Source organism: Lepisosteus oculatus, unplaced genomic scaffold (assembly GCF_040954835.1).
Source record: "Lepisosteus oculatus isolate fLepOcu1 unplaced genomic scaffold, fLepOcu1.hap2 HAP2_SCAFFOLD_40, whole genome shotgun sequence".
NCBI lineage: Eukaryota > Metazoa > Chordata > Actinopteri > Semionotiformes > Lepisosteidae > Lepisosteus > Lepisosteus oculatus.
Window position 1 is genome coordinate 1,828,480 of NW_027167934.1, and position 23,983 is coordinate 1,852,462.

The 23,983-nt window shown below is 47.2% G+C and overlaps 5 non-coding genes and 1 pseudogene across 5 annotated transcripts; 5 read left to right on the top strand and 1 right to left on the bottom strand.

Annotated features, from left to right (window-relative positions):
* Positions 1-5,082: 5,082 nt before the first annotated feature.
* On the top strand, positions 5,083-5,252 carry LOC138228142 (U1 spliceosomal RNA). Its single transcript, XR_011185233.1, has one exon. It is a non-coding gene; the product is annotated as a U1 spliceosomal RNA (small nuclear RNA).
* Positions 5,253-5,888: 636 nt separating this feature from the next.
* LOC138228145 (5S ribosomal RNA) lies at positions 5,889-6,007 on the bottom strand. Its single transcript, XR_011185235.1, has one exon. It is a non-coding gene; the product is annotated as a 5S ribosomal RNA (ribosomal RNA).
* Positions 6,008-7,799: 1,792 nt separating this feature from the next.
* Positions 7,800-7,963, top strand: LOC138228116 (U1 spliceosomal RNA). Its single transcript, XR_011185212.1, has one exon. It is a non-coding gene; the product is annotated as a U1 spliceosomal RNA (small nuclear RNA).
* A 971-nt stretch (positions 7,964-8,934) lies between these two features.
* trnai-aau (transfer RNA isoleucine (anticodon AAU)) lies at positions 8,935-9,008 on the top strand. Its single transcript has one exon. It is a non-coding gene; the product is annotated as a tRNA-Ile (tRNA).
* Positions 9,009-10,294: 1,286 nt separating this feature from the next.
* LOC138228432 (U5 spliceosomal RNA) lies at positions 10,295-10,405 on the top strand (annotated as a pseudogene).
* Positions 10,406-14,258: 3,853 nt separating this feature from the next.
* Positions 14,259-14,400, top strand: LOC138228203 (U4 spliceosomal RNA). The gene has a single exon (XR_011185289.1). It is a non-coding gene; the product is annotated as a U4 spliceosomal RNA (small nuclear RNA).
* Positions 14,401-23,983: the final 9,583 nt, after the last annotated feature.

Below are 23,983 nucleotides of genomic sequence, written 5' to 3' on the forward strand. Positions count from 1 at the left end.
GGATTGTTTTTCTTTTGTTGGAAGCAGTGTTTGATTTGTGGTTTTTGAAATGGCAACCTTTGGATCCCGTAAGAATGCTGTACGTTTTGAGCTCTTGGATGACCTCTTCATGGATCGTATGCAGTTCAGCAGAAAAGTGTTACAGAAGGAACTTGGCTTTGAACCTCGGCACTTGGATTTCATCTTCGCTCTCCCAGGTCAGAAAGCATTTGAGGTTGTATTTGCTACCTATCCTCTGTTTGAACAATGCGTGGATGTGTTTGAGGCAAAAAGAGGCAAAGTTCCTGCACTTGAGAAGATCAACTTGCAGCCTCTGACACAGAGAGAGAGGAAAACGGTGCATGTTGTTATGTTCTCGGAACTGGCAAAGACGGAGGACATTCACACCTGGCTTAACCAGTACTGCACCGTCCACCATGGAACTGAGGTTAGAGATGTTGATGGTATAAAAACAGGAGCAAGGAAATTCGAGGTTCGCTTGCTACCGGACAGCGTAAATGGAGGCTTAAGGCACCTGCCCTCTACAATCCGGCTGGGCGCCTGCAATGGCTATGTGTTTTATGTGGGACAACCAAAGGTGTGTCGGCGCTGTGGTGCTGTGGGACACCTGGCATCGTCCTGCACTGTGAAATGCTGCAAGACCTGTGGCAAACAGGGACATTTAGCCTCTGACTGTTCAATGCTGCCAAAGTGCAATTTATGTGGCTCGGAAGGACACGTTTTTAAGAACTGCCCTCACGCCTACGCCAATAAACTCAAAATGAGAAAGGATGAGGCAGTGCTTGTTTCAGCCAAACCGGCCCGAAAATCCAAAGCAAACAACAAGTCAAACAAAGAACCCTTGTTGGACAAAGACTCTCAGCCTCCAGCCAGGATCAGTCCTGCTGTGGCTCCGGGGCCGGTGGAAGAGAAATCCACTACGCCCCCACAACCGCAGACTGCACCAGACAAGCACGAGGGTTTGAAAACCCCCGAGAACAGCGAGGACCCCTCCCCCACTCCTGCTCCTCAGAACGAGGGCCAGTGTGGGGCCCCCCGGTGGAGCGGGTCCAGCGAGGATACCCAGGATTCAGCGGAGCTGCTTTTCTCAGACTCTGCAAGTGCTACAGATGCCCTCCTCTCCTCCATCCAGTCCATCACGGAGGATCTGCAGCAGCTGGTGGGTGAGGGGGAAGAGGAGACTGGTGCATCGGCTGCACCCCTTTCCCCTCAGTGCTCCCAGGAGCTGGACTTGAGGAAAAGAAAAAATGACTCTGTTTTCTCCCCGAGCGAGGAGGAAGGAGAGCATGGCGATGGGGACAGCTGGAACCTCTCCACCCCTCCCTCTACCCCCTTCCTTGAAATGGACTCTGTGAACGCTTTTACTGCTGCCACCCTGATGAAGGCTCATTCAGAGGATGGCTGGCAGGAAATTGGTAAGAAGAAAAAGAAAAAGAAAAAGGTAACAGGTGAGACCGAAGAGAAATGTGTTTTGTAAAGACTGGTTCCACTTTCTTATGTAATATGGCTCTTAACATAATTTCTCTTAACACAAGAGGTATCAATGACAGAGTTAAATGCCAGTCTGTCTTTGATTACCTCCAGCAGAGAGAGGGAGATGTGTTGATGTTGCAGGAGTGTGCTTTAGCCTATCAAGAGAGGTATAAAAGTTTTGAAGATAGGTGGGATAAAGGGCCTTCTGTTTGGTCAGGGGACAATAACAACAGAGCCTCTGGCGTGGCCATTCTTTTCAAAGGATGGGCATTCAAATTGAAAAGTATTCAGAGGGTCATAGATGGCAGGTTGCTGTGTGTGGATGTGGAATGGGGGACCGTTAACCTGCGGCTAATCAATGTGTATTGCCCTACTGACGTAGGAGGAAGGGTGGAGCTACTCAAGGCACTCTCCCCCCTATTGTTATGCAGCACAGACGTGATAGTGGGAGGGGATTTTAATTGTATCTTAGAGCACACAGACAGGCAGTCTAGCTCGCCGATAAAATTGGATTCCAGCTCACTGGCCCTGCAAAACTTAGTTCAAGACTTTAAACTCTCAGACACATATAGATGTATATATCCCACAACAGCAGGATATACATGGTCAGGGAGGAATAGCAGCTCCAGAATTGACTATTGCTTTGTCTCAGAGAGAGTGAAAGTTGTTGGGGTCACTCTTCAGCCTGTCTTCTTCTCAGATCATCAGGCTTTAGGGTGTAGAGTGGAACTCCAGGGCGGGACTGTCTTTGGCCCAGGCCTCTGGAAACTCAACACAAAGCTGCTAGAGAACGAGGGGGTAGTATCCCGCTACAAGGAGAAACTATCACAGTGGCTGTCCTTGCAGTGTCTGTACGGGTCAGTAGGAGAGTGGTGGGAGGAGGTGAAGGTGAGGACAAAGGCCTTTTTCATGGCTGAGGGAAGGAAGGCTGCTGCCAGACGGAGAGGAGTGCTAGCCAGGAAACAGAGGCAGCTGCAGCGTCTCTACACGATGCTGCACAGTGGCTTCGATGTGCTCGAGGATATCGCCCTTTTAAAAAAGGACATCCGGAGCATAGCCGAAGAAAGTAGTCGAGGAGTGCTGTTAAGAAGCAGAGTGCAGTTCTTGGAAGAAAATGAGAAGTGTACTCGCTTCTTTTTCAGGAAAGTGGTAGGCTCCAAGACTGTCATGGAAAGTGTAGTTGATGAGGAGGGACGAGAGAGAACAGAGCCGAGTGCTATCCTCTCCTGCACCGAGGCCTTCTACTCAAGACTGTACAGCTCTACAGAGGTAAAGGATGAAGATATTCATTTTTTTACCTCAAAGCTAGAAAACATTTTGAGTGAAGAAGATAGGGAAGTACTTGAGAGGGATTTGACAGTAGAAGAGCTGAGACAGGCTATGGAGAGCTTACAGAAGGGGAAAACTCCGGGTGCTGACGGGCTCCCTAAAGAATTTTATTGCACCTTTTGGGATCTGCTTCAGGATCCGCTACTGCTCCTATTCGAGGAAAGCTACAAGACAGAATTGCTGCCTGACTCCTTAAGAGAAGGCACTATCTCTCTCTTGTTTAAGAAAGGAGCAAAAAATGACATAAAGAACTGGAGACCCCTCAGCCTGTTAGGCGTGGACACTAAGATCCTGTCCAAAGCCCTTTTCCTGCGCCTACAAAATGTAGTGGCCTCACTGGTAGGGAAAGAACAGACTTGTGGGATAGCAGGACGCCTGATGAGCGACAACCTGGCCTTGTTGAGGGATGTCTGTCTGTACTCTGAGGATCGCTCCCTCCCTCTGTGCATTTTAGGTGTAGACCTAGAAAAGGCCTTTGACCGCCTAAACCGGCAGTACTTAACATCGGTACTTGAGCACATGAAGTTTGGCCCCATCATGAGAAAGTGGATTAACCTGCTGTACACAGGTAGCAACAGCAGAGTCATGGTTAATGGCAATAGATCACGCACCTTTGAAGTCTGTTCAGGGGTGAGGCAGGGCTGCCCATTATCCCCCTTGTTATTCGTTTTGGCTATGGAGCCCTTAGCCTGTGCCTTGCGCCAGGATCAGGCCATTAATGGGATACCAGTGCCTGGAAGTGGGGGAGGAGAGGTAAAGACATCTCTATACATGGATGACGTCACCCTGCTCCTCTCTGACAATGCCTCAATTAGCAGAGCTCTGCAGTGCTGTGATCGGTTCTCTTTGGCTTCCTCCGCAAAAATTAACACATCTAAGAGTGAGATTTTTTATCAGAACTGGAGGGAGCCAAAAGAAGGACATGATCTCAGGCTGCAAGAGAAGAGAATTAAGGTCCTGGGGGTGTATTTTGGAGAAGAGATGGGAACAGTAAATTGGCAGAACAAATTGCCAATCTTAAACAAAAAACTGATGCAATGGAAGGACCGAGACCTCACCATGACAGGGAAGGTGCTGGTCATCAAAGCCGAGCTCTTGCCTGTCTTGAATTTTCTGGCTTCTACCTTCCCAATCCCACACCGTGTTGCGGCGGTGCTGAGGAGATTGATGTTTCAATTTCTATGGGGTGGGAAGCAGGAAAGACTCAGAAGGGAAATAATGTACAGGCCGCTACCCTCAGGGGGGAAGTCTGTCCCAGATATTGCTACGAAGCTGCTGTGCATTTTCCTGGCCTCTGTGCTGAGAGGCTTTGCAACAGCACCTGCAGCGCGTACCTGGACTTATTTTTCCAGGCTCTGGGTAGGTAGGGAGGTGTTCAGAGTGTGGGGTGTCAGACCCAAGCTGGACGTCCCACTCTCTGACACATGCCCTGCAATTTATGGGACAGTTAAAAGTTTTCTAAGATCTCACCCAATTGGCCATATTCCCCTCCGAGATGTCAGCGTCCAAAAACTGGAAGATTTCGTAGCACCCCAGAACAATAGGCAGACCCCTGTGGGCATTTTAACATCAGCCCAAACAAGGAAGGTGTGGAAACACACATCCTCTAAATTTCTGTGCAACATTCACAGAGATTTAGCCTGGAGTGTCGTCCACCAGTGCTTACCGGTACGAACTTTCTTGTACCGTAGGGGCCTCACCCCCAGCCCTCGCTGCGTTAGGGTGGGCTGCGGCGAGGAGGAGACTGTGACCCATCTCCTGTGGTCCTGCTTTTTTGCTAAGGCCTTCTGGGCACAGTTTGAAGATTGGTTGCAGGCTCTCTCGCCCCAATTTACCCTGACCGCTGCTTTCATCATATACGGCATCTCTCCTGTCAAACTTCCCCCTGACGTGTTTGACAGGATCTGGGCCGTGGTGAACAGTGGGAAAGACGCCCTGTGGAGAGTGAGGAACATGGGGCTGTTCAAAGGCATCGAGGTCCCAGTCAAGGCAGCAGGTAGCCTGGCCCTGTTCATCACCCGAGAGAACTATTACCTCAGAGATCTGTGGAGAGAAGGGAGGGAGGAAGCAGAAAATCTGTGGGAAATAGAGGGCATTGGACAGTATCTCAAGAAACTGTGAAAAACATTATCATGTTTAAATAAAGAATGTGATTTGCACCAGAAAAAAAGAAAATTGTTGCTATGTAACTGTTACCGTGTCAAAATGTAATGAGATGTGATCATATATACTGTTTTAAGTATGTATATTAATGTAAAGCTTTCTGATTTGTGATTTCCTGTATTTTTTTGTGAAAAGAAAATAAAGTTCTTAAAAATCGAAATCGGTTCACCCAGGGCGAGGCTCGGCCATTGCACTCCGGCTGTGCTGACCCCTGCGAATTCCCCAAATGTGGGAATCTCGACTGCATAATTTCTGGTAGTGGGGGACTGCGTTCGCGCTCTCTCCTGATGTGCTTGGTCCAAAATCAGATACGGGAGGGTTAGGACACCACGAGCTGCGTGGCTGCGGAAGGATCCCGGTTCGACAGGAGTGGACGCCGCTGCTGGTTCTCGCTGGCTTTTAGTTAGGGGTCCGGAGAAGCATCTCAAGCTAGTTCCACTACTCCTTCCGGACGTTCATTCCCTTTTCAAAGTCAGTCGTTTTGCTGTAGTCTGCGTTCTTTAGGCTGATTATCGAGGTTAGCCTTTATTTGGTCATGGGGGGCCTCGGTACTGTATGCTGAGTCTAAAGACAGTTTCACCCGTTTTCTGATTGCTCGGTTCTGTACCAGTGCAGACATGTCAAACAGTGAATGGCTGTACCTCTATTGTATCCGTGCTCAATGAATGAAATCGGTAACAAATGAATATATGTCTAGTTATACGAAAAACGAGTGGTTTATCGACTCATCTTCATTTGCAGATTTAGAGGCAGCTTCGATATTCGTTTTACAGACGGGTTTTTTTTTTTGAATATGGGTCACACACATGCCACAGCAACAAAACATCTCTAGAGATGAGGCTATAGATCACCTTTCCATCCTGCAGGTTTTCCTCCCAAAGCCTACGGCACCAACGGCGACCCCTGCTGGCCGGGAGAGCAAAAGCTTACAGCACCTGGTATTCCCAGGCAGTCTCCCATCCAAGTACTAACCAGGCCCGACGCTGCTTAGCTTCCGAGATCAGACGAGATCGGGCGTGTTCAGGGTGGTGTGGCCGTAAGCGAAAGCCCCGGCGCCTGACTCGCTACTTGAAGCTGTGTGTGGCGGGGGTTCCGTGCCCCCCGAGCGGGACTGAAGGATCGTTCGTGTGCCACTCTTTGGAAAGGAGCTGCTTTCCAAATCGCATTGCGTGCCTGGATGTTGGCGAATGCGCTCCCTTGTGTTGACTCGTCCCGCACTGGAGGAGGACAAACAATCTGCACGGAGGAGCACCAGGCAAGTCTTCACCAGACAAAAACCTCCAGTGCACAGCACTCTGGAAACATTTCGGGGCTTTCGCGTGTTTAATTCAGCACGTAAAGCGCACCGGTCCAACACGTCGGCCGGGCGCGCGGCGCCTCCGCCCTCTTGTGGCCTTGCGGCATCAGAGCAAGAGGCTCCTTCTCGCTGCCCTTCCGCTGTGTTGCAGGGCCCCGAGAGGGAACCCGGAGCGCGCACTTTGTGGGGGGCGGGGGACCGCGTTCGCGCTCTGCCCCCGGTCTCTTGCGCGAGTACTAAATCTCACGGACAGGGGGGCCTCGTCATTGATTGTTACAGGTGAGACGGGGATTAGGAGGAGACCCCGACTGATGGGTAAAGGGGAGCACTAACACCAGAGGGACACCCCCGGCGTCTCTTTTTGAGAGACGCCCTGGGGTTTCCTAATGGCCAAGGAGGGTCGGGACCTCGGTTTGACGCCTCCCCCGAAGGACGGCGCCTGTTTGTGCAGCAGAGTGTCACCATCAGGAGGCTGGGGCGTAAGAGAGCCACACAGCCCGCAGGGTGAGCGCTCCCTACTGGTCCCAGTCACACCTCTTGCAGGAGCAGCAGCAACCGGAGCTTTTCCGGGGTGGAATCTCCCATCCGGGTGCCGGCCAGGCTCACACCTGCTGGGCTGCCCCGGGGGTGAGCCCAGTCGAGAGTCGCAGGGCCAGATCTACTCACCGGGGAGAAACGATACAAGTGAAGGATTGCTCGGCTCTCGGCACTTGAAAAGACCGACAAATGTCTCGTTCCCGCCGGAGCTGAATGTACCCGCATGTGTGGTGTCGTCTTCTTCCCCCGCCCCGCTGTGTTTGCTGTATTGTCTCTGAAGCCGGCCCCCCCGAGACGAGACGGGCTGTTCCTGTGCCCCAATTAACACTTTACAGGTGCCATTCCCCGGCATTGTGGCCATTGTCGGTGCTCACACGCGATAAGATAAGGCGGAGGAGAGCGGGGCATGCCCAGCGGCAGACATTCAAGGAGGGGGCAGTGCGAGGTGAGGTGAGGCCCCGACGCAGCTAATGCGGAGCACTTGTTGGACTGGCATCGAAAGGACGTGTGCGCACGGAGCGAGCCTTCCCTGCGGCGGAGTGCGGGAACTTTCTCCCCCCCTCCCGCTGCAGGAGTTGTGTGCGCTGCAGCGGTGCCGAGAGAAAAGCACAGAAGGCAGCAGGCTCTGGAGAGCAGGTAAGAGACGGAGCCTTGTGGGCAGGCGAGCAGGCCCGTTTTTTGGAAATTGCTGAAAAGGTTTGTTCGGTGTGTGGCAGGCGCACGTCGCGAGCTTGCGTGGCGATCTGCCGGTCTGGAGTTATGCAAATGAGGCCGAATTGCATCCCGGGACATGCTGCGAATGCACAACGGCGACTGCAGATGTGTAGGAAACGGCGCGCTCGTTTTCTCGTTTTGCCCACACTTTTGAGTGTTAGTGTGGCATGTGAGTGTGCGAAAGAGTGGGCCCAGCAGGAGGCGGTGGCGTGCGGGGCGAGGAGGTGGCCTAGGCTGCGCGATTTGTGCTGTGGGTGCGGGCCGCTTGCAGGGGCCTGTACAACTCATACTTACCTGGCAGGGGAGATATCTTGATCAAGAAGGAGATTCAACCAGGGCGAGGCTCGGCCATTGCACTCCGGCTGTGCTGACCCCTGCGAATTCCCCAAATGTGGGAATCTCGACTGCATAATTTCTGGTAGTGGGGGACTGCGTTCGCGCTCTCCCCTGATGTGCTTGGTCCAAAATCAGATACGGGAGGGTTAGGACACCACGAGCTGCGTTGCTGCGGAAGGATCCCGGTTCAACACGGTCTCACTGCAATACTATACCGCTGGAGGAAAGAGCCCGGGTTCGATAAGCCTTGGAATGTGACTAGGAAAGTGAAGCCTTTTGAAAGAGGTAAAGCACTGCACAACGGAACTGAGGGAGAATCTTACAGGGGATTCTGAGCGGTGTCTAAATAAATAAATTCTTCAGCGTCCGCGGATGGCATTTTGCAGCTGGAAGCAGATGTCGACGCTTTTTGCACAGAGCACCAAAAAAGCGTCTTTTTTGAAGGCTCAGGCACTGAGCATTGGTGGTTCAGTGGTAGAATTCTCGCCTGCCACGCGGGAGGCTCGGGTTCGATTCCTGGCCAATGCAGTGGCTTTTGCAGCGAGCGGCTCCATCACTTGCATCCCCTTGCAACTCGCAACTGAAAACCCACTGAAGCTAAGCAGGTGTGAGCCAGGTCAGTACCCGGATGAGGGTGAGCTACAGGGAAAAACAAAGCTTCCAGCTGGAAGTGGTGTTAATGGTGCCGGCGGGGGGGCGCTCACCCTGAGGTCTGTGCGGGTCCCAATGCCCCAGTATAGTGACGGAGATGCTGTGTTGTAAAAGGGCGCTGTCTTTTGGATGAGATGTAAAACCGAGGTCACAGCGCTCTGTGGTCATTCAAAATGACCACCAAAACCTTTGACAAAAGCTCTTGGTAATTGATGGTCTTCAATAATGCTTCTCCTTTAGGTACATTTTAAATCAGCTGAAAAATGCTGTGAAATGGGGGGGCACTTCAGGCCAGTGTAGGATTTGGGTTACAAGAACCATGAAACTGCACGAGAAAGCCCGTACACTGAATTACACGGCTTTCTATTCAAAGGAGGACAAAAGAAATTCCCTGAGTTCGATTTTTTACAGCACAGAGAGGAGCACTGTCATGAGGCCGGTTAGCTCAGTTGGTTAGAGCGTGGTGCTAATAACGCCAAGGTCATGGGTTCGAGCCCCGTACGGGCCAGGTCCTTTACTCCTCTCTTACCAAAGCTGTTAGGTTCCTTTCCGTGGTGAGAGGGGTTGTCATGCAACGCTCCCACATAGTGCCGACAGACAAGAGTGTTGCGGGAGAAGAGAAAAGTGTTTGAAGACTTAAGAGTGTTTTAGGTGGAGCCAAAATCAAGTGTCACAAATGCAAGTGGTTGGATTTCCAATGTTTAATATGGTAAAAATAAGCGGAAGTTATCTGCTGGTCCGGCACAGTCTGCCATGCTTTTGTCAGATACTGTAAAGTGGTGTCGAACTGGGTGTCGAACTGGAGCAAAACCGTTTGCATATGTGAGGCTCCAGTTAAACATCGAGTGTCACATTAAATGACAAAAATGAAGAGAGTTAAAGCAGCTGGAGAGGTTTTCTTACAACTTTTGAGCTGACACAGTTTTGGAAAATGTTTCCTTCACGCTGCACTGTACCACATAGGCAGCCAATAGTCTCCAAAACAAAACAGAATTGACAGTCATATAATGTCCATTAACCCCGGTTTTAAACGCAGCATCATGTCTGCCATCATAAGAATATGAGTCCAATATTTTAGAATACAGTCAGAATGACTTCTAACCTTACCTGTGGTGTCTTTAATCCCTATTGCTCAATGCATGGTGTACGTACTGCATACATGTGTCTTGAGAATGAAGAATGGGCCCCTGAGACAGTCATTTACCTGTTTCACAAATGATAATATTTTACTAGAGATTCTGTTTGGGATTCAGATGTGCATTCGGACAGCAATCCCTTTCAGGAAATGATACGTTCTGGATGAGGTCAATGGTGCTGGAACACTGTATTTAGGATGTGATTGTGTGTCCCCTGCTTCAACGCAGTGATATATAGATGTGCTCCTGTAATTTATCGGTACATGCCCAGGGCAGTAAGCAGTCTGAGGATTTATTTCTAGACGGCATAGAGCAGTGAAGCAGTGAAGTAGTGCAACACACTGGATCATTATATTATTAGAATCTATTCTACTTAAATTATTACATTATACACAACTTGAGTTCATTTTAAAAATTAAAAGGTAATGAAAGGAATGCATATACATGATGGGAGCTAAAACAGAAGTTAAGAGAGAGCAAGGACGCCTACAGGAGGAAGGTATAGGACAAGCTGCAAAGGAAAAGCTACAACCCCCGACAGCTACTCACCCACCCATCCCACACAGGTACCACTCTCCAACACCTCCGCCATTAACACCTCAGGGACTGAAAGTGCTATGTGCACCATCCCCCAGGCCAGGCTGACCAGGCCAGTGCAACACACTGGATCTTTATATTATTAGAATCTTTCGCCTTTTACTAAAGATTTCCGTGGAGAGGAGCATGAATGAGTTCCATGTAATTTTTGTGCTTCCCTGCCTTCGGGTGGTTGCAGCGGGGCTGGTCAAGGAGAGAAAACAAAACTGCTCACAATCGCTCTTATTATGGTCGCCTGCTCTGCGAGTCCTCGGTCTCCACCTGTCTGATTGGCGCTCTCTTCTTTTGGGGGCGGGAAGTGTCCGGCCGCAGGGGATCTTCGGACCTCGCTTTGCATAGCGGCTTCCCAGAGTGCGCCATTTCTGGCACAGTGTGGCCAGGTGTTTTCCAAGTTATCACACGGATTGGACAGGCCCGCAAGCCGAGAGCTGCAGGCAATGAGCCCAGAGCTGAACGGACCCCACTGGTCTCCCATCCAAGTACTAACCAGGCCTGACCCTGCTTAGCTTCCGAGATCAGGCGTGTTCAGGGTGGTGAGGCCGTAAGCAAAAGCCCCGGCGCCTGACTCGCTACTTGAAGCTGTGTGTGGCGGGGGCTCCGTGCCCCCCGAGCGGGACTGAAGGATCGTTCGTGTGCAACTCTTTGGAAAGGAGCTGCTTTCCAAATCGCATTGCGTGCCTGGATGTTGGCGAATGCGCTCCCTTGTGTTGGCTCGTCCCGCACTGGAGGAGGACAAACAATCTGCACGGAGGAGCACCAGGCAAGTCTTCAGTGCACAGCACTCTGGAAACATTTCGGGGCTGTCGCGTGTTTATTTCAGCACGTAAAGCGCACCGGTCCAACACGTCGGCCGGGCGCGCGGCGCCTCCGCCCTCTTGCTGCCCTCATGCTGTAGAGGCCACTCATGCTGGTACTCATGCCACTCATGCTGTAGAGCTGTACAGTCTTGAGTAGAAGGCCTCGGTGCAGGAGAGGATAGCACTCGGCTCTGTTCTCTCTCGTCCCTCCTCATCAACTACACTTTCCATGACAGTCTTGGAGCCTACCACTTTCCTGAAAAAGAAGCGAGTACACTTCTCATTTTCTTCCAAGAACTGCACTCTGCTTCTTAACAGCACTCCTCGACTACTTTCTTCGGCTATGCTCCGGATGTCCTTTTTTAAAAGGGCGATATCCTCGAGCACATCGAAGCCACTGTGCAGCATCGTGTAGAGACGCTGCAGCTGCCTCTGTTTCCTGGCTAGCACTCCTCTCCGTCTGGCAGCAGCCTTCCTTCCCTCAGCCATGAAAAAGGCCTTTGTCCTCACCTTCACCTCCTCCCACCACTCTCCTACTGACCCGTACAGACACTGCAAGGACAGCCACTGTGATAGTTTCTCCTTGTAGCGGGATACTACCCCCTCGTTCTCTAGCAGCTTTGTGTTGAGTTTCCAGAGGCCTGGGCCAAAGACAGTCCCGCCCTGGAGTTCCACTCTACACCCTAAAGCCTGATGATCTGAGAAGAAGACAGGCTGAAGAGTGACCCCAACAACTTTCACTCTCTCTGAGACAAAGCAATAGTCAATTCTGGAGCTGCTATTCCTCCCTGACCATGTATATCCTGCTGTTGTGGGATATATACATCTATATGTGTCTGAGAGTTTAAAGTCTTGAACTAAGTTTTGCAGGGCCAGTGAGCTGGAATCCAATTTTATCGGCGAGCTAGACTGCCTGTCTGTGTGCTCTAAGATACAATTAAAATCCCCTCCCACTATCACGTCTGTGCTGCATAACAATAGGGGGGAGAGTGCCTTGAGTAGCTCCACCCTTCCTCCTACGTCAGTAGGGCAATACACATTGATTAGCCGCAGGTTAACGGTCCCCCATTCCACATCCACACACAGCAACCTGCCATCTATGACCCTCTGAATACTTTTCAATTTGAATGCCCATCCTTTGAAAAGAATGGCCACGCCAGAGGCTCTGTTGTTATTGTCCCCTGACCAAACAGAAGGCCCTTTATCCCACCTATCTTCAAAACTTTTATACCTCTCTTGATAGGCTAAAGCACACTCCTGCAACATCAACACATCTCCCTCTCTCTGCTGGAGGTAATCAAAGACAGACTGGCATTTAACTCTGTCATTGATACCTCTTGTGTTAAGAGAAATTATGTTAAGAGCCATATTACATAAGAAAGTGGAACCAGTCTTTACAAAACACATTTCTCTTCGGTCTCACCTGTTACCTTTTTCTTTTTCTTTTTCTTCTTACCAATTTCCTGCCAGTCATCCTCTGAATGAGCCTTCATCAGGGTGGCAGCAGTAAAAGCGTTCACAGAGTCCATTTCAAGGAAGGGGGTAGAGGGAGGGGTGGAGAGGTTCCAGCTGTCCCCATCGCCATGCTCTCCTTCCTCCTCGCTCGGGGAGAAAACAGAGTCATTTTTTCTTTTCCTCAAGTCCAGCTCCTGGGAGCACTGAGGGGAAAGGGGTGCAGCCGATGCACCAGTCTCCTCTTCCCCCTCACCCACCAGCTGCTGCAGATCCTCCGTGATGGACTGGATGGAGGAGAGGAGGGCATCTGTAGCACTTGCAGAGTCTGAGAAAAGCAGCTCCGCTGAATCCTGGGTATCCTCGCTGGACCCGCTCCACCGGGGGGCCCCACACTGGCCCTCGTTCTGAGGAGCAGGAGTGGGGGAGGGGTCCTCGCTGTTCTCGGGGGTTTTCAAACCCTCGTGCTTGTCTGGTGCAGTCTGCGGTTGTGGGGGCGTAGTGGATTTCTCTTCCACCAGCCCCGGAGCCACAGCAGGACTGATCCTGGCTGGAGGCTGAGAGTCTTTGTCCAACAAGGGTTCTTTGTTTGACTTGTTGTTTGCTTTGGATTTTCGGGCCGGTTTGGCTGAAACAAGCACTGCCTCATCCTTTCTCATTTTGAGTTTATTGGCGTAGGCGTGAGGGCAGTTCTTAAAAACGTGTCCTTCCGAGCCACATAAATTGCACTTTGGCAGCATTGAACAGTCAGAGGCTAAATGTCCCTGTTTGCCACAGGTCTTGCAGCATTTCACAGTGCAGGACGATGCCAGGTGTCCCACAGCACCACAGCGCCGACACACCTTTGGTTGTCCCACATAAAACACATAGCCATTGCAGGCGCCCAGCCGGATTGTAGAGGGCAGGTGCCTTAAGCCTCCATTTACGCTGTCCGGTAGCAAGCGAACCTCGAATTTCCTTGCTCCTGTTTTTATACCATCAACATCTCTAACCTCAGTTCCATGGTGGACGGTGCAGTACTGGTTAAGCCAGGTGTGAATGTCCTCCGTCTTTGCCAGTTCCGAGAACATAACAACGTGCACCGTTTTCCTCTCTCTCTGTGTCAGAGGCTGCAAGTTGATCTTCTCAAGTGCAGGAACTTTGCCTCTTTTTGCCTCAAACACATCCACGCATTGTTCAAACAGAGGATAGGTAGCAAATACAACCTCAAATGCTTTCTGACCTGGGAGAGCGAAGATGAAATCCAAGTGCCGAGGTTCAAAGCCAAGTTCCTTCTGTAACACTTTTCTGCTGAACTGCATACGATCCATGAAGAGGTCATCCAAGAGCTCAAAACGTACAGCATTCTTACGGGATCCAAAGGTTGCCATTTCAAAAACCGCAAATCGAACACTTCTTCCAACAAAAGAAAAACAATCCAACTACTCCACCTACAGGCTGATCAAGGTATCTCCCCTGCCAGGTAAGTATGAGTTAAACAGGCCCCTGCAAGCGGCCACTCATGCTACAGCATGAGTGCATGAGTTCCTCCCGGCATGCCCTTCGTCATTGTTCCGTCATCTTGTATTTAAAGGGTTGTATTTCTGCTGCTGAAAATAAGCAATGGTTTTCTCACAACGCCCTTTGTTCCCGACGGAGCCCTTGTCTGTCATGAAATTCTTCAAAACCTCAAGCTAGAAGAAGAAGACGACAAATATGAAGCGTTACAGCAATGACATGCCATGAGACGATTGATAACGATTTCCATAGGATCCCCGCGGTTGCCTGGCAACCGTCAGCTTTGCGCAGTGGCAGTATCGTAGCCTGTGAGGTTTAGCCGAGGCGCGATTATTGCTAGTTGAAAACTTTTCCCAATACCCCGCTTCCACCGGTTTGCAATACAATCGGCGAAAGCAATTTTTGACAGTCTCGTCAGAGACTGAGCAAGGTGTTTAAAGACAGATTTTGTCATGGTGACATCATGGTAGAAAGAAACGAGCTTGTTACGTCTCCACAGAAACGCTCTTTAGCTCTTTCAGCGTTATGCAGAGAACAGCGTCTGTCGAGATCACTTTTGAGTCAGCGCGAAACGCCGTGTGCTGTCAGTTTGATTTCATATTGCTCGTAGCGGCGCCCGGCTTTTGTCTGTCAAACGTTAGGTTGCGCTTCTTCATGCTGCATCGTCGGCATGAGTGGAGCTTTTTAAACGTCTGTACTTACTGCGCCCCATAAGAAATCGTTTGTCCCCGTTCAAAAGAGATTGTGCGATGTCCTGCAGCGTTCGCAAAGCAAACCTTTGACAGTTTGAAAAGAGGAATTTATTCTGCTTCCTGTGCGTGCAGTAGTTACAAAGTTGAACGCCTTTACACGATCTGCTGCAGTTTTCAGTGGGCGGGCTTTGTCAAACGGCTTGGAAAAACGCACTGTTTCGGCTCGGGAAACATCCCAGTGGGCATTGATTCGTCGAATATACGTATATTTACGGCGATAATACGGCTATACGTATATATACGTCGCCTCGACGTATAATCAACGTCGAATTGCAACCGTAAAATCGACGACATGAATAAACGCATATATAACGTCGAAAACACATCTAACACAGTGCCTGAGGCTTTTTACTGTATGTATCGTGTGTGCTGCAACTAGGAGTATACGGCACTCTGCACAGTGTACGAAGTAAATTATTTTCGCAGTAATTAATTTATTATATTTACTATATTTATTATACACGTGTAAATTAATTACTGCGAAAATAATTTACTTCGTACACTGTGCAGAATCAGCGGTTTTACAGTATATATCGCCTTTAAAGGTGGCTTCTCAAAACGCTTTATGGGATAAAAACAACCAGAACAGCAGCAACAACAATATTGTATTTCGTTGCACTTTGAAAACCAAGTAATAACTTAACTATACAGTACGTGCAAACGTTTCGTATGTTGCTGTCGTGAATGCCTGCGTACCCATAAGTATCTTATTTGCCTTGAGTCTGTCTACAGTATATCTGTCCCACTACCCCCCTCTCTCCCTCAATTCAATTCAATTCAAGGTGTTTTATTTGCATGACAGATGGGTACAAGCAGTTTTGGGTATGTATATTGTAACGCTTACTGCCGACAGGCACTGTGTAAGACCCGGCGTACCAGAGCAGCGCACCGAGGAAGCGTTTGCATTTATAACTTAGTTTTTAAAATTAGTCAAGCAATATGAACTCCCGGAGTGCTGGCTGTGACGAATTAAACCGGTCTCACAGGTATTCAAAGTAGGAAGTACAGTGTTAAGTGGTAGCTGGGCTACTCCCTCAATAGAATCGCTTTAAGGAAAAGCATTTTCAGAGAGCAATCACGCTGTGTTTATGTAGAAAAAGCGATTAGGTTTATGAGCAATCTAATTACCTATTCGCTTAAAACGCTATATAAAATAAAGTTTATTTAGAGATGAATGATCAGTGTCGCAGTTTAAATAATGGGAGTCAGGAAACTAACACACAGCGCCACCGGATTTAATAACACAATAAAAACGCTATAAAATAATGTGACTAGGCACAGAAAAAGTTTACAGCACAGTACAATAATAAATGCTGACCATGACTTTAGAAGCATAAATTACCTTACACTCAATTTAAACACAAGCTGTCTTTCTGTATGAACCTCTAAGCTGGTTCATACAGAAAATGTAGAAATGCATTAGCCTGATTATGATTAAAAAACATAATTAAACACGCGTTTGCGATTTAAATCACAACACGATTTAATCAATTTAAATGTTTATATTGTAACGCATACTGTCCAGCCTCCATTTCTCTATAAAAATTTACTCTGTTGCACACACACACTAGAAGCAGGAACCGCTGTCAGAAGGGAAGATATGTTCAAAATATCGCAAATATCGATCATGTTGCGATATTTTGAAATATAAATGTCAATTGATTGTCCATAATATCGCTTACCTATTTTTTCGAAGAAATGTTTGTTAAAAAGTCCAACACCAGCTGGATTCAAACACACAACCTGCCAGTTGGTAGTCACGCACCTAGACCAGTCAGCTACAAGACAGCTCGCATGAACAGGCAGGCGAAACAGCCCTACACAGCCCTGTCGCAGTACACGGATATAATCATACCGTTATTAAATTCTTTAGATACGCGATTCCATATTATATTCCCTTTTAATCAAATTCTAAAAGTATGCTTGTTGACTCCGGTATCACGTTAGTTAAAGACTTCGAAGCTTACAATGTTTAGAGAGAAATGGAATACTGGTGTGTATTTTTTTCTTTAAAGTACCAAGACCAGCTATATACTGTATGTTTATGTTCCAAAATGAATATCGTTTATGGCCTTCACACGCGTTACAGTATGCTCCTATTCTTTTTATGCTCAGCTACTAAGATTTTCCTTCAGTGGTAAAATTCAATATCTACAACGGGCACAGTAAAGACGTTTACAGTAAGTCTTTCTACGACAGACCAACGGACCACGAGTGCCCCTGTCGGTCAACCAATCACGCACCGCGGTACCCCGTGTCATCTTACCTGCGGTACGTGTCTGTACCGCTCACTTTGAATGGCTGCATCTGTAGCTGATCACTGTCAGTCAGGGAGCTCAGAGGTGAAAAGCCTGTTTGAGAGACAATTCGCTGTCGATCAGTTCAATATGTTCCGTACCAGCTCGGCACACTTGAGACCATCTTGGTAGCTGTGTAGCTCAGATGAGTGAGAGCGTGCGTGTGTGTATCACCGTGATTGGATGCCGGTCCTTCTCAGGTCACAGTAAACCTTCTGCTGCCTAACTTCCCTAATTTTGGGGATCCCTTTGAAAAAGCAAAGAAAAACTAAACTGGCTCTTCATCAGCATGATTGACCCCACCCAGTGGCCTAATGGCTAAGACACTGGCCTCCTAAGCCAGGGATTGTGGGTTCGAGTCCCATCTGGGGTGCTCCTGTCCCATTTTGAGTGTACAAATGTCCTTGTGATTTGCAAAGCTACAACCCCACCTTACTCAGTGAGCGTCTCTGCTTTTCTCTCACATACAGTTGGGAGAAAAAAATGTGTAAACAGCCCTTCGGAATGATGTGGATTTCTGCATGAATGGCTCCTAACATGTGATCTTATCTTTATCTAAGTCATAATAATTAATAAAGAGAGTCTGATTTAACAAACAACACACGCCCAACATTTGACATTGCTGTTTCTTTATTGACCAAATGGTTTAAACAATCAAGGTCATTGATGGAAAAAGTACGTGAACCCTTATATTAAGGAGCTAGTGGAACCTCCTTTATGACAAAAACCTCAACCCCCACTTTCTGTAGCGGCTGTTCAGACCTGAGCAGCGGTTAGGAGGTATTTTGGCCTATTCCTCTATGCAAAACTGTTTCAGTTCATGTATATTTTTGGGATGTCTTGCGCTGAACGGCCTGCTTCAGATCATGCCACAGCACTTCAATGGGATTGGGGTCAGGACTCTTACTTGGCCATCCCAAAATACGGAATTTCTTCTGTTTCAGCCACTCTGTTGTTGATGTACTCCTTTGTTTTTGTCATGCTGCATGACCCAGCGTCTTTCGAGTTTTAGATCACAGGCAGACACCCTGACATTCTGCTGTAGAATTTCCTGATACATCTTGGAATTCATCGGTTCCTCGATGATTGCAACCCGTACAGCCTCTGCCATGCTTCCCAGGTGGGATGAGGTTTTGGAGTTGGTATGCAGTGTTTTGTTATCTCCAAACATAACGCTGTGCACATTTACCAACAAGTTCAACTTTTGTCACGTCTGTCCACAGAACATTGTTCCAGGAGTTGCTGTGGAACATCCATGTGGTCTTTAGCAAACTTGAGAGGGGCAGTGGTGGTTTTTTTGGGGGGGAGAGCAGTGGTTTCCTCCGTGGTGACCTCGCATGATCAACACTCCTGTTCAGATTTCTTCTTATGGTGGACTCATGGACACAAACGTAAGACAAAGTCAACCACCTGTTCGCTAGATCCCATCCCCACTCAGCTAGTCAAAGATTCCCTCGAAGGACTGGCAGGACCTATAATTAGTATGATGAATGCATCGCTTGCGTCAGGCGTTGTACCTGATCAATTTAAGGTAGCGGTTGTTAGACCGCTCCTTAAGAAGTCAAATTTGGATCCACAAGTTCTTAACAACTACAGGCCTTTCTCAAAGGTCCCATTTCAATCTAAAAGTCTTGAGAGAATAGTTGTTGCCCAACGTCAATCGTATCTGGATTCAAATAATATACTTGAGAAATTTCAGTCTGCTTTCTGAAACTGCATTAACAAGAGTCGTAAATGATATTCTCTTAGCTACTGATGCGGGGAATGCAACAGTGCTTGTGCTTCTAGATCTTAGAGCTGCCTTTGACACGGTTGACCTCTCTGTTTTGTTACACAGGCTTGAGTTTGAGGTTGGCTTATTTGGAACCGTCCTTAAGTGGTTTACTTCACATTTAACTCATCGTTTTCATTATGTTCAAATATCTAATAATTGTACTGCTTCATCAATGTCACCAGTTCAATTTGGGGTACCAGAGGGATCAGTGCTGGGACCAATATTGCTCTCTCTCTCTACATGCTGCTGCTAGGTAGGATAATCCGAAAAAATAATATGAACTTTCATTCATATGCTGATGACACTCAAATAAACATTTTGTTTACACCAAACGACAACTCTTCTATTATCACTTTAGTTAAATGCATTAATGAAGGAAATACTTGGATGTGTGAAAACTTTTTGTTACTCAACTCTGAGAAAACTGAGGATCTGTTGATCGGAGGCAACAATACTGATAGGACTACTATAACTTCAGCACTTAACTCAGAGGATTTAAACATTTGCCTCAAAGAGACAGCACGTTACCGAGGCGGCATATTAGACACAAGGCTCTTAACAACTTGCATTGTTAAGAACCTTGGGAAGCCCTTGTTGTGAAAGGCGCTATATAGAAATACATTGATTTGAACTGAATTGACAATGTAAAATGTTGTGTGTGTTATTTGTTAAACAAGACTGTCTTTATTTATAAAAAAATGAAAGGAATTTGCTAGGAATGCAAACGTTAGGTTGCGCTTCTTCATGCTGCATCGTCGGCATGAGTGGAGCTTTTTAAACGTCTGTACTTACTGCGCCCCATAAGAAATCGTTTGTCCCCGTTCAAAAGCGATTGTGCGATGTCCTGCAGTGTTCGCAAAGCAAACCTTTGACAGTTTGAAAAGAGGAATTTATTCTGCTTCCTGTGCGTGCGTGCAGTAGTTACAAAGTTGAACGTCTTTACACGATCTGCTGCAGTTTTCAGTGGGCGGGCTTTGTCAGATGGCTTGGAAAAACGCACTGTGTTTCGGCTCGGGAAACATCATGAGAAGTGTCCTGCATGTTTTCTGTGTATAGCTGTCTTTTAACGCATACAGAATTCATTCGAAATCATTGGATTCTCCAATTAACAAGGGTCCCTTAAAGGATGAGTCAAAGTAACGTCTAATCGGATTAGTTTCCTTAGAGCTGGTTCAGAGTTTGCTCAAGAGTTTACCTTTCACAGATGCGCAAAGAAGAATGTTGGGGGCGCACGCTTCAAGGTGCCTTACAGCTGTAGGGAGTGATTCGAGACGATTCGTGGCGTGTGCTCGTTCCCATATACCATACGCCCCGGGGTGCAGTGCTAGGATGACGTACAATACCGCTTGGGCACGTAACGGCGTTATATGCAAGTGCGGGACGTGAGGGTTTTCGTTTGTTCGTTTTGTTTTGCTCTGCTTTGCTTTGTTTCGTTGTCAAGAGGCGTAAGGTAAGTCGTAATCCAGGGAGAACACTGGTGGCAAACAGTCCGAGGTGAGAGGCAAGGTCCAAAGTCAAAAAGGCAGAAGGGGAGTCCAATATCCAGAATAAACGAGGTAATGGAAAAAACGCCAGGTAGAGCTCTCAAGGAGTAGACTCAATACCAGCGGGAAGCAGGTAAAGATGGTAAAAATAGCACTGCGTACCGCACGGTGGAGTGTGTGCAGGTGGGTTAACTCGTGCGGCGGCGTTTGTTAATAATCACCCACTGCTGGTGCTGATTAGATCGCTTAAGAGTTGGTCTTAACTGCCTGGCGGTCATGACAAGCTCCTCTTTAAGCTGTGGTTTAGTTTTGCATTCATGTGTTTCTAGAGCAGTTATTTATGGGGGTGGGTGGGTCTTTCACAGAGGCTCAGGACAAATCCCCTGCATGAAAGTCTACTGTGTGCGTTCAAACAGGTCAAGAGCCAGGCAGGAGGACAATGGACAGAAGAAGCAACGAACTAAAAATAAAAGAACGAATATGAAAAAGCCACCATCTTTTTCTTTTTGACATTTTCCGACTTTCATGCAAGCCAGGACAAAGTTGCTCGTAGCTACTTGTGGATTCAAATACTCTATCGAGTGCTTTGATGAGTTTTTGCAATTTGATTGTCGTCCTGTCAGCCTGTTTCTGTTTTTTTTTTCAATCTAGTGATGGAAAGTAAGAGGGAAATGATGGAGCAATCAATAACCGCTCCGGAAAAATGGCAGAAAGAAATGGCCCGTCACTAAGGACATTTGTGAAGCAGAGGAGTGACATCACCACAAAGGCGACTTATTCTGCTGATCGTTTTGGTGAATAATGATTGAGGCGCGTTAAGAGAAAGGTAGCTGCGTCAGCATGCTTAGGCTGCAAAGGATAAAGCAAAGGTTTACTCCATGCTGAAAAGAGAAGAAAAGAAGCACAACGTTTCGGCTGTGGAGCCTTCTGCGCCATCTTCTTTAGCGATGGTGATGATGTTTACATTGGAAAAACTGAGACACGCATACTGGAGGGGCTTGAACCACCAACTGTTCAGTTAACAGCCAAATGCACTAACCGATTGCACCACAGAGTCTGACGGTCTTTTGTGCTCCCTACATTTGCAGGTTTATGGTCAAAGAAAACAATCGTTTGCGCTTCTCGTAGCCAGCAATAATTTTTCACTGACAACCAAGAAATGGATTTCATCTTTCACAAAATGTATGGATTTCTTCAAAAACAAGTTATTCCAGAAAGGAAATGAATTCTTGCATTAAACTGAACAAAGCTGTACATGTTTGTCTGAAATGATACATTTGGCACAACAAGACACGGAGAGAGGCACAGCTGGTATTCAGACCCAGGATCGCCTGCTTACTAGGCAGGCACTTTAAGCCACTAGGGAGCACCGCACTTTTACAGACACTTGGACACATCTGCGCTCGGTGTGCACTTAACATAATCTCTGAGCCCGTTGCCTCTTTCCCATTTAATAGCAGAACTGACGCCAAGAGAAATGATGAGAAATGGCATTTATCGGGCACTTTTCATGTCCAAGGAGCTCAATGCCCTTGACACCTCCCCAAGGCGACAGAGCTGTGCATTCTTTGGCGACACCATTTTTTCTTTTGTTTAATTTCTATATTGATAGAATAAAAACGATATGTCATGTACTGTAAGGGAAATGTCTCTTTTCATGGGGAAAGCTAGCACCAGCAAATGTTGTGTTTAGAAGAAGTGATTTAACATGACACGTGACCTAATTTACCGGAGCAAAAGCTCACCCAGCAAGCCCTGCTTTACTTCTACAGGAGAGAAGTACTGTAGAGTCTGCAAGATGTTCAGCTGGGTAGCTACGTCAGCATGCCTCGGCTGCAAAGGAACAAGTAATAGGTTTATTGCATGCTGAAAAGAGAAGAACGGAAACACAGCGTTTCAGCTGTGAGGTCTTCTCACACCTGAAGAAGCCTCACACCTGTAAAAGGCTCCATGGTTTTCTTTCTTCTCTTTTCAACATGGAATACACCTATTGTCTGCAAGATGTGACAATTTCATGGTGTTTTGGAAGAAAACCTTTTTTCTTTGAATTCAAAATCAATCGGAATTTCAGCACGACACATCAACACTTTTTTTGTTTTAAGGAGATGACATTTTAAACCTGATAAAAATAGTAGGAAACACAAGTTTCTTGCTGTGAAAATTTAGATGGGGAAGTGTACTACTAGTAGCAGTGTAGAGCTCTCTGTGGTGGAGTGCAAGCGCATGTTCTATGGGCCAGTGGCGTAATGGATAACGCGCCTGACTTTGGATCAGAAGATTGTAGGTCTGAGTCCTGCCTGGCTCGTGAGGCTTTTAAACCTCTCAGGTTCCTCGGTAACAGGTTGCCGTCATGTATATGAACTATAGAAAAGCATTTGCCACAACCCGTAAATTAGCACGCAAGTGCGGGCTAGTTAACACAGAACTGTATGGAGATCATCTCCAGCTCCGAGCTCAATTGCAATGAAAAAACATGCAGAACAGAACTGGAGAGCAGCTGAATTTGTGCTCAGTAGGGTGGGGAGGACTCAGCATTGCTATTGTTCTAATTGGCATGAACTGCAGGAGATCTGAATCAGAACATGTCAGTTAGTTCGATCATTGCGTCAATATGTAGGCCACGTTAATACAGAATTATTACTTTGTCTGTCTCGTCTTTGTATATAGCTGAATGTCCCTGACAATTTCATGTTAGTTTTTAAGAACGACATTGGTGCTAATATATACATATATAGCATATAAGGAACACGTAAAAGTTTAGTCCATGCTGAAAAGATAAGAAAATCGCCACAACGTTTCATCTTGGAATAAATCTTTACTTGTTGTTTTGCAGCCTACCCATTCTGACCTAACTCCTCCCTTGAAATTCCCTAACAGATAAGGGTACGTAACGGCTCATGCGATGCTCAGTTGCAATTTGTCCCAAAACAAACAAGAACAGCAGCTGAGGGTTTGAGTTTGAACATGCACTGTATTAAAGCAGCTTTTATTTCCATTGATAAATGCTAGATATTCCTACAGAGATTCTCCAGGTGAGTAAGCGATTCCTGTTTCTGTTTCTATTTCTGTTTCATATATATATACAATATATATATATGTTACATGTGTCTCTGCAATAGTACAAATGTGTTATACACTATCAGGGGCTGCTTTTTTGTGCACCTCATCTACAACAAGGCTTTTTTTCATTTATGTTTGTGGACCTTCACCATTTGAGGAAGTGAGTTAGATAAGAAAGTTACAGGTATGGTGAGCAATGACTGATAAAGGCACGTACTGCGTATTCCTTACAGAAGAGTAAGCAATTTGTTCTAAAAAACACCGGCTAAAGTCAAACATCGTTAGCAATCTTATTACTTAAATAGAATTAACATCAATAAACTGTAAGGTGCTGGTACATGCGAGTAGATGTGATCTTCTATTAAACAAAAATGCAATTACAGCTCTAAAAAGGTCAACCTAGACTTCTGTAACAGATCTGTTCAGGTCATCGCTGTTCCTCTGACCTTGTGAGTCTTTGGAATTTTAAAAGTGTATTTTGCTTGCCTTTCATGTGGTCTGTGTACAAGTCACTGTGGCGTATGCGGTCCTACACAGCCTTGCTATAGACGTGACGAGCCTCCGCTATGTTGCAATGGAGAACAGGTTCAGTATGGAGCTGCCGAGAAAATTCAGCTGGAAAGCTCGTTGCAGAAAA